Below are 12,367 nucleotides of genomic sequence, written 5' to 3'. Positions count from 1 at the left end.
GATGAGTGCGGTGGGGATTACGGAGAACGTCAAGGGGGATGTGAAGAAGTTTGAGATCTGGTACAGTGGCAGGGAGGAGGTGTACGTCGTTCAGGTAAGGATCACCCCTGCTGTGAAGTGACTGTTGATGCTATTCATGCAGCATTATGTTCTTCGAACTAGGACAAAGACAATAACTACCACCCACTGGCTTGTTCATTGTCTGTGTGTTGTTCTGTTCTTTGTTGTGACAACTTCATGCCATGTATTGCTACGGTACAGTATGTGTTAAGCTACTGTAGTGCCATTTTGAAATCATGCCTGTAAGATGCAAAGAAAAGTGTGTTTCCTACTATACGTTGACTGCGTTCTAATCTGTCCTGATCTTATCCATCTCCCAGGCTCCCACAGTGGAGGTTAAGACAGCTTGGCTCGGGGAGCTGCGGAGGATCCTCACCAACCAGCAGAAACTCCTCAAAGGTTTGGACGTCACTCACATCACTCTCCAAAGCGCACTCTGCAAAGAGCTGGTTTAATTCATCTCATCTCACATCAATAGTCCTAGCCTGCACCTAACTTGAACATCCTCTTAAATGCGGGGAGACACGTTTCAGTTGAGTACGTTCAGTTGGACAACTGACTAGGTATCTCCCTTTCCCTCTCTTGTTTCAAACAATCTTTTTGCCTCTTCCTCTTCCCCTTCTTTTCTCAGATGAGCGTTGTGTCGACATCCAGATGCCAGACCACATCCGACGGTCTCCGCCCATGTCTGAGAGGTCAGTCTTGTTGGGTATTGTAGGACACCCAGTTGTCACAGCAGCTCCCCACTTGGTGTGAGTGTGGCAGGCAGTTCAGTGAGCTGTTCAGATGGTTATGATATATGGTGTTGGGGGAGCATATCAACAAAAAGGTATAAAGCTGGAAAATGAGAAGGAGTAGGAGGTTGAGGAGGAGAAGGTGGTGTGTGTGAAGAGATGTGTGTGTGAAGGCCCCGCTTTTTCCTTTGCTCTCTGGTTGCTGTCCTCCCCTCCCTCCCCCCTGCAGGGGTGTGCGGCCGTCCGGAGGGGCTCCTACGGGCTGTCTTTCGGGGCTGGACTTTGTCTCGCTGTCCGCCGATGTCTTTATGTGTCTGCGTTCCCGGAGTCCCCGCCCCCGAAGCCCCCGGCAACGCCCCCGGCAACGCCCCCCCAACAGACCCCGCCCCCAGCGCCACTGACCCGTCCTGACGCTCAGTGGTAAACTCAGCCCAGCTCCGCATGCCCCGGCCCGGCTTGGCATGGCTCAGCTGACCTAAACCACCCACAAGGCTGCTGTGTTTGCATACTGACCGTCATCTGCAACTCCTTTACTAGGCGACTCCATTTGGCTCATACATTCGCCAGATGCACTTTTCCTCATGTCTTTTGATGTCCCAGCAGACCTTCCATCTCAGACATGCTACCCAAAATGACTACACCCATCTTTGCATGGGATTTGCAATTTTGCATGGAATGCCAAAAAAAATCAAAAAGGTTTGGATGTTTTTAACTTATATATTTTTTTATCTTGATTTCCTCATGCTTTCAGCACGACAACTGCTTCTTAGATGGGGCTCGCTTTTTGAGAGGTTATTAAATTAAAATGATCCAAAGTTATTTATTTTAAAATATAGACAAACAATACATTGATGAACCAGGAACTTTGATAAATCGAGACGATATCTTTCCATGCTCCGGCACGTGTCTGCTGTGTACCAGGCCAGAGCCCACACTGTCTTTGTGTCAGCTTGGTTTGCACTTGGTCACATTGTTGCTTGGTGTGGGGCCTTTTGGCTGGCATCTGAAAGATCAACATTGTGGTGTGAGATGAGTTTGAGGTAGAAATTGTCCTTAACCACAGATCTAAGGTCAGTTTTGCAGTTCCCCTTTAAATGGTTAAAGGTTCAAATTTGCGAACGTTAAGCTGATCTGTGGCTAAGGGCAGCTTCTACTTGGAGCATGTCTGATGAGGTTAGGGAGTACGGAGTTAGTTTGTTCATTGTGTCGCTCCCCACAGCAAACAGCAGAGGGCGTCGTTCAGCTCAGAGGACACAGTCAGGGAGGAGCAGTCCAGACCCACAGTCCCTCTCCCCAAAGCACCAGCGCAACCGACACAGTGAGTACACCACTCCCTCATACATATACCCATAACATAATCATGTAGATACCTGGTAACTACTTGTAATAATGGTGATTGGGTCATGAGAGATGGTACATGAAACTACCTTGACTTGATATTGGATTTAGTTTGGTACATATTGCGACCCTTATTACCTAAAGACTCAGGTGTTTCACATGAAAGAGCACCGGGTGTATGAAGGAGCTCTGGGGGAAAAGGCACAGCTACTCATATTATCATTTGATTCTACCGTCTTGTTAACGACTCCGTAAGTGCCGCACATCAGGATTTGAATTGGCATTTATCGCTATAGTTACCAAGTATTTACCTTGTTTTTTTCTGGCAGCATATAAGAGGAACAAGACCAAAAATGTGTGTTTTGTAATCTCCAGGCTGGCCCGGCACGCCTCACTCAATGGACATCTGCCTGGGTCTGGAGGAGTGGGGTGGAGGTCAGGACCCCTCTCACCCGTCAGACACCGAGGAGGAGGACACTGCTCAGCTGGTGCGATGGGTTCTCCACAACACCAGTACAACCACTCTCACTTACTGCACACCGTGTGGCCTCGTTCCTCACCCACAGCCTTTTAGATATGCTGATCAGAATATCGAGAGGAACCTCTTGAGGCTCCTAAATGTTTGAAAGGCGTCCTCTAGTAGGATACAGCGCTACACGTCCTTGGTCCAGTCTAACAGAGGTGTTTCTGTCCTCCCAGGCTCCAGGCAGATATAAGGCCTTGGCTGAATGTCCACGAGACGGCCCAGATGACCTCGCCATCGAGAGCGGTGACGTCATCCAGCTGCAGCACGTGGACAGCGAAGGCCACTGGTGAGTGTGTCGTCTCATATGCCTGGTGGTAAATTTGGTTGCCGATGGCAGAACCCTATTTGACATGGCTTTTATATGGGCTCTGTGCCGATTTGTAAACTTAGGGAACCTAATAACGCCGGTGTAAAGACATAAGGACAAAACTGACCGTGCAGGAAAATGGTTAAAATCAGCAGGTGGCTGTCATTTTCTTTTAATTTCTAAGCAATTCTGCATGTTGAATCACCAATGTTCATCAACACCCAGCAGGTAATATGCCACACAAAGCCGCCGTGAACGGCCAACGTTCATTAGTGTGTCGCGTCCTTCACCTTAACCTCTTTTATACACTCCCTCACACCATCTCCGGGCTGGTGAAGAACCTGAGTCACAGGCAGAAGAGCCTCATCCCAGTCCCCAACCTGCACGTGGTTCTGGGACACAGCAGACTAGGCGGTATGGTTACAGTACAGGGGAAGAGGTTTCTAAAGACATTTGTACTCTCGATCCTCCTCTCTGACATGTAGCTCATTTGATGGGTTTGCTTGAATAATTTGTCTCCTCTCTCATGCAGATCCAGGGAATCTGAAGGCCAGAAAGCTCAGCTCCCCTTAGAGGACAAATGCTGCCTTCAAGTGCTTGTGGGAACTGGGAAACTTTACAGTATGAAGTCGTAACTCTGGAACAATTCTTCAACCAATGGCAAGCTAGAGGATCTATCTAATGATCCAGTTAGTTAGCGTGATTAAAGGTGACAATATGGTAAAACTAGCTACATTATACACATTGATACGTTTGACAATGTCAAAAATGGATTTGCTTTAACATCTTTTGGTTGAAAAGGTGAAAGGTCAGTGATGAAAAGTCACAACTTGGAAACTCTGGTATCAAACCCTATCTCTGACTTTCCGACTTGGGAGGGTCATTCAAGTGGTAATTTCCCACTACAGAGGAGCATTTGAAGGCAGCAATAGAACAGCTTTTGTGGGACCTTTGCACAGATTCAGTCTGACCAGACAGACTGTTATACATTAGACACTATGAGGTCATGACTGATAGAATATCTTAAAATCTGCTTTCTCAAAGTGCTCTGATTGGCCATGATGAGAGACAACTATCCAATTGAAGAAGGACACAGGAGCTTACATTTTGGATTATTGATTAACATTTTTCTGGGCCAATAACATGAAGACCTGCTTTTGCCCACCTTGATGGACAGTGGACAAACTTAATGAATGTTACCTTAACTTTGGACAGCACAGGGCTCCACCAGCACACATGCACAAGGTTTTGAGGAAGGACAAGGGACATGTGAAAAGATTTGGCACTTAAAGTTAATTCCCTCACTTCCTCTTTGAACCAGCCAATGGCCTTTTCCGTTGGGTTGCTGTAGCTGGATTGGGACTGTTCTACACCCATGGACTCGGCCTCTCGACTGAGGGATTCTTAACCATTATTGCTATTCAGTGGGAATGCAGTTGGTGGGTGTTTGTTTGTGTGTGTGAGTTTTTATGGATCATTATAATCCAGGTTTCGCTTGAAACATTTCTTTAAAATATAATTTTTTTTACATTTTTGATGTGTATACTTGAATGTCGACCTGTTGTTTGGTTCCATGTTCAGTTATTCTACATGCTCATGTTGTTTAGGAATCCATGCTGTCTTGTTCCTTAAGGCACCCTTCTCTTACGCTCTCCAAGAGTTGAAATGCCAGAACGTGCCGTGCCATAATGCCTTTTTATTCCTGCTGTTTTGGAATCGGTCTCCTCTTCAATAAATGTTTGCTCAGCAATAACAAAACACAGTCTTGCTTCTACCTCACCTCAGACCTATACACAACTGGCACTTTATTGGGGTGGAAGGTCTACAAGAGAAAATGCATGCTGAAAGAAAACAGAACGCTTTACTATATTTTCAAAGGCTCTATAGAAGTTGAGTTATCGGTGAATGCGATACCTGCTTCATACCTATGATTAACTTACCATTTTATTTCCTAAACTCATTGTCAGTGGAGATGAGATCCCGGTGATTGATATAAGTGTATTAATCAGGTCTTCAGATGTGACTTTGGAGGTCTGGGGAGGAGCTGCTACCAGCATGGAGCCAGCAAATAGAGACTGTTGTAATTCTCCCCAGGATTTCATGCTCTCTGTCTCCCTCAGCCCTCTTTGAGAGAGTTCCTCTCCTCCTCCATCGCCTCACACTTAATCTTAGGTTTCCCATTAAACAGGATCATACAGCAAACATGAAATATACCCACTGTGTCGAACGCTTAATTAAATATTGATTGCGGACTTATAGGAATTTACCACGTCAAGTCGGAGGCCTGCCTTTGATATGCTGCGTTTGATGTGGAAATTAGCTTGGAAAGCAGCACGTTTCTTGTGTTATTTATTTAAGTTCCGTTGCTGTGTGAGGCAGCTATGCATCACCGTGAAATGATGTCTATATACTCTTAGAGTCCTGTTTGACTGCCATGCATTGTGTCAAGGGGGTTCTTTCATCTTAAAAAAAGTAACATTTTGCCATATTTTCTTCTTTTGAGCTACTTCGGTCTAAAAAGCTACACATTTTGCACTGAACTGTGATGTAAAAAAATATATACACTGAACAAAAATATATATGAGCTGAAATAAAAGATCCCAGAAATGTTCCATAAGCACAAATGTTTACATCCCTGTTATTGAGCATTTCTCCTTTGAAAAGATAATCCATCCACCTGACAGGTGTGGCATATTAAGGTGATTAAACAGCATGGTCATTACACAGGTGCACCTTGTGCTGGGGACAATTAAAGGCCACTCTAAAATGTGCAGTTTTGTCACAACACAATTCCACAGATGTCTCAAGTTTTGAGGGAGCATGCAATTGGCTGTTGCCAGAGAATTGAATATTCATTTCTCTACCATAAGCCGCCTCCAACGTTAGAGAATTTGTCAGTATGTCCAACTGGCCTCTCAACCACAGATCACATGAATTGGGACTTGTGGGAGAGCGGTTTGCTGATGTCAATGTTGTGAGTGGAGTTATGGTATGGGCAGCATAACCTACGGACCACAAACACAATTGCATTTTATCGATGGCCATTTGAATGCCCAGAAATACCGCAATGAGATCCTGAGGCCCATTGTGAGGCCCATTTTTTTTTAATGTATCTGTGACCAACAGATGCATATCTGTATTCCCAGTCATGTGAAATCCATAGATTAGGCCCTAATAAATATATTAAAATTGACTGATTTCCTTATATGAACTGTAACTCAGTAAAACCTTGAAATTGTTGCGTGTTGAATGTATTTTTGTTCAGTATATGCTTGAAAGTGCTGTGCGTCTTTGAAAAGCGCAGTAAGCTTGTTGCTGAATGTTTCTCAATAGAGAAATTGCATGGCAAACTGAATATTGACTGAACATGGCGGGTTTCAGGTTATTGTTTTACAGTCACTGTCATTGTTTGGCTGCATTTTGTATATAGTCTAAATAAAGTATTTATTAAAATAATACATTTGTTCTGCACCTTGTTTTAATCTGTGCTTCTCTATAGTAAATGACCATATAGCAATTGTTAGTTGTTTGCAGACAGCCATTTGCCTTCGTCCCTTCATCCGTCAGTAAATTACTCGTATTGTTTTATGAATAACCATGATGTGCAGTAGGCACCTGTTGGACATACAGGTATCTGTGTTCTCACCAGCAGATTGGAGGAAGACGATGCAAGGAGACGCTTTCTCTTTGAATACAACATTGACTTATGAATTGAACCCTGAAAACGAGACCTGAAACAAGACAGGGTCCTGAGGACCCCGAGGGTCAAAGGTCAAGCGTTAGTCGTCCAGGTCATCATGCAGCATGTCCTTGGTCACCGCCATAACGTGACGTATCCATCTATAGTAATGCTAGTCTGGTGTACACTCTGATATACACCCCATACTTCCCCTACTTGGCACACTCCTCCCACCAGTTCACAATCCCAGTCAGGAACCAGGTGTCACGGTAACGGTTGGTATGGGGACCCCCGCTCTCCCCCGGTGCAAGTCTTTGGCCACGTCAGCACAGCTGGCCGTGAAATACATACTTGGTGATATGGGCACTACTGCTATCCTTACACTGCATCCTCTCTGTAAATGGCACCTCTACCTTCTGTAATGTGTGCGACCCCAGCCGCTGATCGTAGCCGGGGACTCATCCTTCACCAAGTCTTCAGTGAATACCCCGGGCCCCAGGCAGATGGGTCTGGCGTGGGAGGAGAAGAGGATGGGGGTGTGGAGGCGCAGCAGGGCGATTATCAAGATTGTACAGACTTCGCTGAGAGTCGTAGAGAGGGTGTTTGTACTGCTTCAAAACCTCGTGGTCCTGCTCTGTGCCCTCTTTGGCATAGATGTTATGCTCCCCTGGAGGGGTACAATAAATTAAACAATCTAGTAATCCATCTGTAATCAATAAAAATGTATCATCCTAGAATGTAGTTTTCTATTAGGGATGTGTCATGAAAACAATTTAAGTCCTACACAAAGAACATTTTGTAAAAGTAGTGACAACTTAAATGAGCTAAAAAATAAGTCTGGGTCTTCCTTTCCTGTGGCACTCCTCATGAGAGCCACTTTCATCATAGCGCTTGGTTTAAGGAAACTCATTAAGGAAAGAAATTCCACAAATTAACCTTTAACAAGGCACACCTGTTCATTGAAATGCATTCCAGGTGATTACCTCTTGAAGCTGGTTGAGAGAATGCAAAGAGTGTGCAAAGCTGTCATCAAGGCAAAGGGTGGCTACTTTGAAGAATCTCAAATAGAAAATATATTCAGATTTGTTTAACACTTTTTTTGTTGTTGGTTAACACATGATTCCATGTGTGTTATTTCATAGTTGTGATGTATTCACTATTATTATACAATGTAGAAATAAAGAAAAACCCTGAAATGAGTAGGTGTGTCCAAACTGATGACTGGTACTGTCTGTATACATCCAAATCCAAAGTTAGAAAGGATGGTGGTTGCTAAAACTTGACATCAAGTTCCTCTATACACTAAAGTAGTAACATTGTAGTCACACTACTGTAATAACATGTTGCTACACAGTACTTTAAGTATGATTCTGGTAAATGTGTAACCAGATGTGTGAAATATTGGGGTTACCTTCAGGTTTAAAGTTGACTAAAGTTGACCCTCTGCACAGCTACATTGTGCCCCATATGTGCCACAGAATACATTCTCCGTTATTCACCTTACACTGCCTGGCTGTTACTGTGAAGAGAAACCTGCATCATCAACCCACGTCTAAAGAGACTATTAATATGTAATGGGTTCAAATTGTTATGATTGACATCTGGTTTCCCAACAGTGTTATTACAATGTTATAGGAGGAACGTCCAGGCAGAGATGGCAGAGCGACCTTAACTGTCGTGACCTGGGAAAAACTTGCCAGGAACCAAGTGAAACGGAGGACATTCGTCAAGGCCTATGCTCTTTATAAGGGCTTAAGTCAAGTAAGTGGACAGTGTGTTTTACGACTCTCCTACCTCACAGTTCATCCCAGTGAAGCCTGGCAGACAGGTACAAGTGTAGGAGCCCAGCTAGTCATTACAGGACGCCTGGTACAGACGGGGACGGCTGGACGACACTGGTCCTCATCTGAGACATAACACTCATCATTATTGACATATTACACAATTGAGATGGTATACCAAGATTCATAGCGCTAAACACTACAGTTTGTTACCCACAAAGCACACACCACACACAGACACACAGCTCTGTGTCACATCTTAGTCCTCTCTGTTCGTGCCAACACGACAGTTAATCATTAAGCAAAGACTTGCCACCATATCCGACCCAAAACTCAATCTGAAAAATCCATACAGAATCTTAAAAAAAAAAAATCTTAAGTTAACTCAATCATAACACAATACCTTATTCAAGGAAGACTCTAACCCCCATAGCCCCCCCCCCCCCCCCCCCCCCAAACAAAACACACATGTCCACACACACTCACTGTCTTCTCATCGTTCTCGAAGGCCTCCCTGGCCTCCTCCAGGTCACACCTTTCCTCCAGACACGGTCTCTCCAGGTTCCCCAATAACATGTCCTGGAACACCCCAGTGTTGTGACGCCTCTGTCTCTTCAGCACACTGTCTGTTGCCTGGCCCGACAGGAACACTGGGGCTGGAGGGCCAGAGAGAGAGATGGTAAGGCTGCAACAGTTACTGCTGATGTATAACTGTAAGAGTGGTATACTTGTTACTAGTGAGAAACCTACTAAAACGATCAGCAGAGAGAGCAGGACTTACCTCCCTAGCACAGCCGGCAGTCCAACAGCATCACACACCATAGAAGAAATGGGTAAACTGTTGCCATCTCTGTATCCCAGTGGAGAGAAAAACAACACTCTTCTATCATGGACACGCACCCACATTCCAAAGTACAGCAGTCTGTTTACTCTTGAACGACAGAGATACAGATTAGGTATGCTACTTGTTAGTTTAAAGGCGAAGCTTTGAGGTACTCTGGTGGAAGTTCCCATGTGTGTAAATAATTTTGTAACTGATTGTTTTAAGGTTTTTTCTTTGAGGACTGTTATTTTTGAGTCTCTGTCTTCCTCTAAGTTTGGAATGGAATCAGAAACAAAGAGAGCTCCACCGTCTACAAAAAACCCAACATGCATTTTAGGTAATATACCACTAGATGGCGCACACGTCTAAAACTGTCTACCAATGCTTTGATCGAACATCACATAATTCTCTCTCACACACACACACAGCGATGAAATGCTAAGGCCCAGAGTTTTCACTGATCAGCTCACATGGCCAGTACACACTCCTGGTCCTAAGGTTAACCATAGACTCACAACAGGGTAATGCAGCTCTCCTGGGTTCTGAGGATAGTGCGGATTAGGGTTGTAAAATTCCATGAACGTTCAATAAATTCCCTAGTTTTCAATAAATCCTGGTTGGAAGATTCCGGATTCTCCTGCTTATTCCTTATGGAAAGTTCCTGGAATTTTGCAACCTTAATGCTGATGCAGCTTATTGCTGAGGGTCGGTGTCTGTGGAGCCCCAGTGTCATTATGTGGTCTGGTCTGGAAAATAAAAGCCCTGCCCTGGCCCCATCTCCCTCTCCATGGGAGTCCCCAGGCTGCTCTGATGGAGTGCTGTATTGACCCAGACCATTTATATTTCATTGAGTCGTTAAAATGCTAAATAATTCATACTTAAGTAATTAACACTGGGCCTTTTGATATACAGTCGACTAATCTCATGTCATAAAATCAAAATACAGTGTTTAGAACTTTATGAGAGAGGTTAGGGTAGTTCAAACATGATGGCTTTGTTTTGATAGCCATCACAACTCAACACAGCTGCTGTTGCTGCAGCTACACTGTGAGTTGTTTGCATTCTTTTCACAACGTTATTCAAATGCAACATGCACTGGGGGTTGCGCGCCTGCATTTATCCATGTAATCGCCTCAGACCTGTGAGAGAACAGGCATTTCCGGGCCAACGGCAGCATTTAAATCAAATGCACAATGTACATTCTCAACAGTGGATACGCCCACTCCCTCTGTCCTAGCCGGCTGATTCACAGCCCTGTTGGTCACACTCAGGTGAGTATGAACGGTCTGGGGAGACATCCAAACAAGGCTGTGTAAGATCAAGGCTGTGTAAGATCAAGGCTGTGGTTCCCAAAAAGGGGTCCTAGGACACCTGGGGATACTTGGCCTATCCACATGGAGGACTTGAGAAAACTCATGAGACCTTAGGCTTACTGGTGAAATGCACATGAGGGGGTACTTCAGTGGTATTCCAGAGCAAAATTCAGCTGGTGGTACAGTGACAGACAAAGGTCGGGAACCACTGTGTTAGATGGGGGAGGGGAGGACAGAGAAGCAGTGTGATTTATAACGCCAGGACATTGATTACCTTGACGTGCCTCTCTCGGCGTCCAGGGCACAGTTGGGAAATGGTTGCCTGGTCCAATTAGATTGTTCACTACAATTGGGGATCAGAGCCGGGCCCAGCAGATAATTCAAACGGATGCCTGCGCAGTGTCATCGATTGTACAGTAGCTCTTGGGGAAGGCAAGGTTGGTTGGGAGGGAGGGATGGTGTGGCACATTGAGGTCCTGTGTTTATAGATTACACACACGCACAGCCTTTTCATCTCTTGGTGACTGTCAATACACTCAGAATGCTTTCCAAGGAATTCAACCATGTACAAACATAGGATCAGATAATGCGTGGAGTTTGAACGTTTACACTCTCCTCCAGCTCTGTTAGTCAATAGATCAAATCAAAAAACATCCAATCAAAGTGTATTGATCGGGTACACAATGCAGTCAAATGTCAAACAAGTACACAAATAATTAATACAATACATTAAAAAAATGGAAATCAAGAAATGGCGGAACTAATCCAATTCACAACCAAAATATCCCTGTAACAGTAATCCTAATGTGTAACTAACAGGTAGTGAGTGTGCGTCACCTAGTAGACGCTTAGTGATGGCTGTTCAACAGTCTGATGGCCTGGTGATCAAGCTCTCTCTCGGTCCCGGTTCTGATGCACCTGTACTGTCTCTGCCTGCTAGACGGTCGTGGTGTAAACAGTCAGCGGCTCGGATGACTGAGGTCCTTAACGATCTTCTTGGCCTTTGTGCTGTAAATGTCCTGGAGGGCAGGCAGCTGGCCCCTGGTGATGCGTTGGGCTGACCGCACCACCCTCTGGAGAGCAATGCGGTTGAGGGAGGGGCAGTTGCCGTGCCAGGCGGAGATGCAGCCCCACAGAATGTTCTCAATGGTGCATCTGCAGACGTTTGTGAGGGTCTTAAGGGCCATGATTCATTTCTTTAGCCACCTGAGGTTGTAGAGGCGCTGTTGTGCTTTCTTCACCTTGATGTGGTGACGATTTCAGGTCTTCAGTGATGTGCACGCTGAGGAACTTTAAGCTTTTGACCCTCCACTGCAGCTCCTTCAATGATATGGGTGTGCTCACTCTTCTGTCTCCTGTCGTCCATGACCAGCTCCTTCTTTTTGTTAACATTGAGGGAGAGGTTATTTTCCTACCACCCCTCTGCCAGGGCTCTAACTTCCTGCCTGTAGGCTGTCTCATCATTGTTGGTAATCAGGCCTACCACTGTCTTGTTGTCAGCAAATCAGCCCGACCACTGTTGTGTCGTCAACAAACTTGATGATTTGAGGTGGTGTCATGCGTGGCCACGTAGCCATAGGTGAACAGGAAATACAAGACGGGGCTGAGCACACAACCCTGGGGGGCCCACTTGTTGAGGATCAGCGTGGAGGAGGTGTTGCCTTCCCTCACCAACTGGGGTCGGCCCATCAGGAAATGTAGGACCCAGTTGCACAGGGAGTAGTTCAGACCTAAGGCCCTGAGCTTAGTGATGAGCTTGGAGGGCACTATGGTGTTGAAAGCTGAGATGTATTCGATGAGCAGCAT

At 45.2% G+C, this 12,367-nt stretch overlaps 2 pseudogenes; one reads left to right on the top strand and one right to left on the bottom strand.

The window, feature by feature from the left end:
- Nucleotides 1-6,423, top strand: part of LOC139574241 (proto-oncogene DBL-like) — a 25,540-nt pseudogene extending 19,117 nt beyond the window's left edge.
- LOC139572642 (coagulation factor X-like) lies at nt 1,590-12,367 on the bottom strand (annotated as a pseudogene).

This window comes from Salvelinus alpinus, chromosome 4 (genome assembly GCF_045679555.1).
Source record: "Salvelinus alpinus chromosome 4, SLU_Salpinus.1, whole genome shotgun sequence".
Classification (NCBI taxonomy): Eukaryota; Metazoa; Chordata; class Actinopteri; order Salmoniformes; family Salmonidae; genus Salvelinus; species Salvelinus alpinus.
The sequence above is the reverse complement of the archived record's forward strand: the minus strand, read 5'-3'. Positions and strand labels throughout refer to the sequence as shown.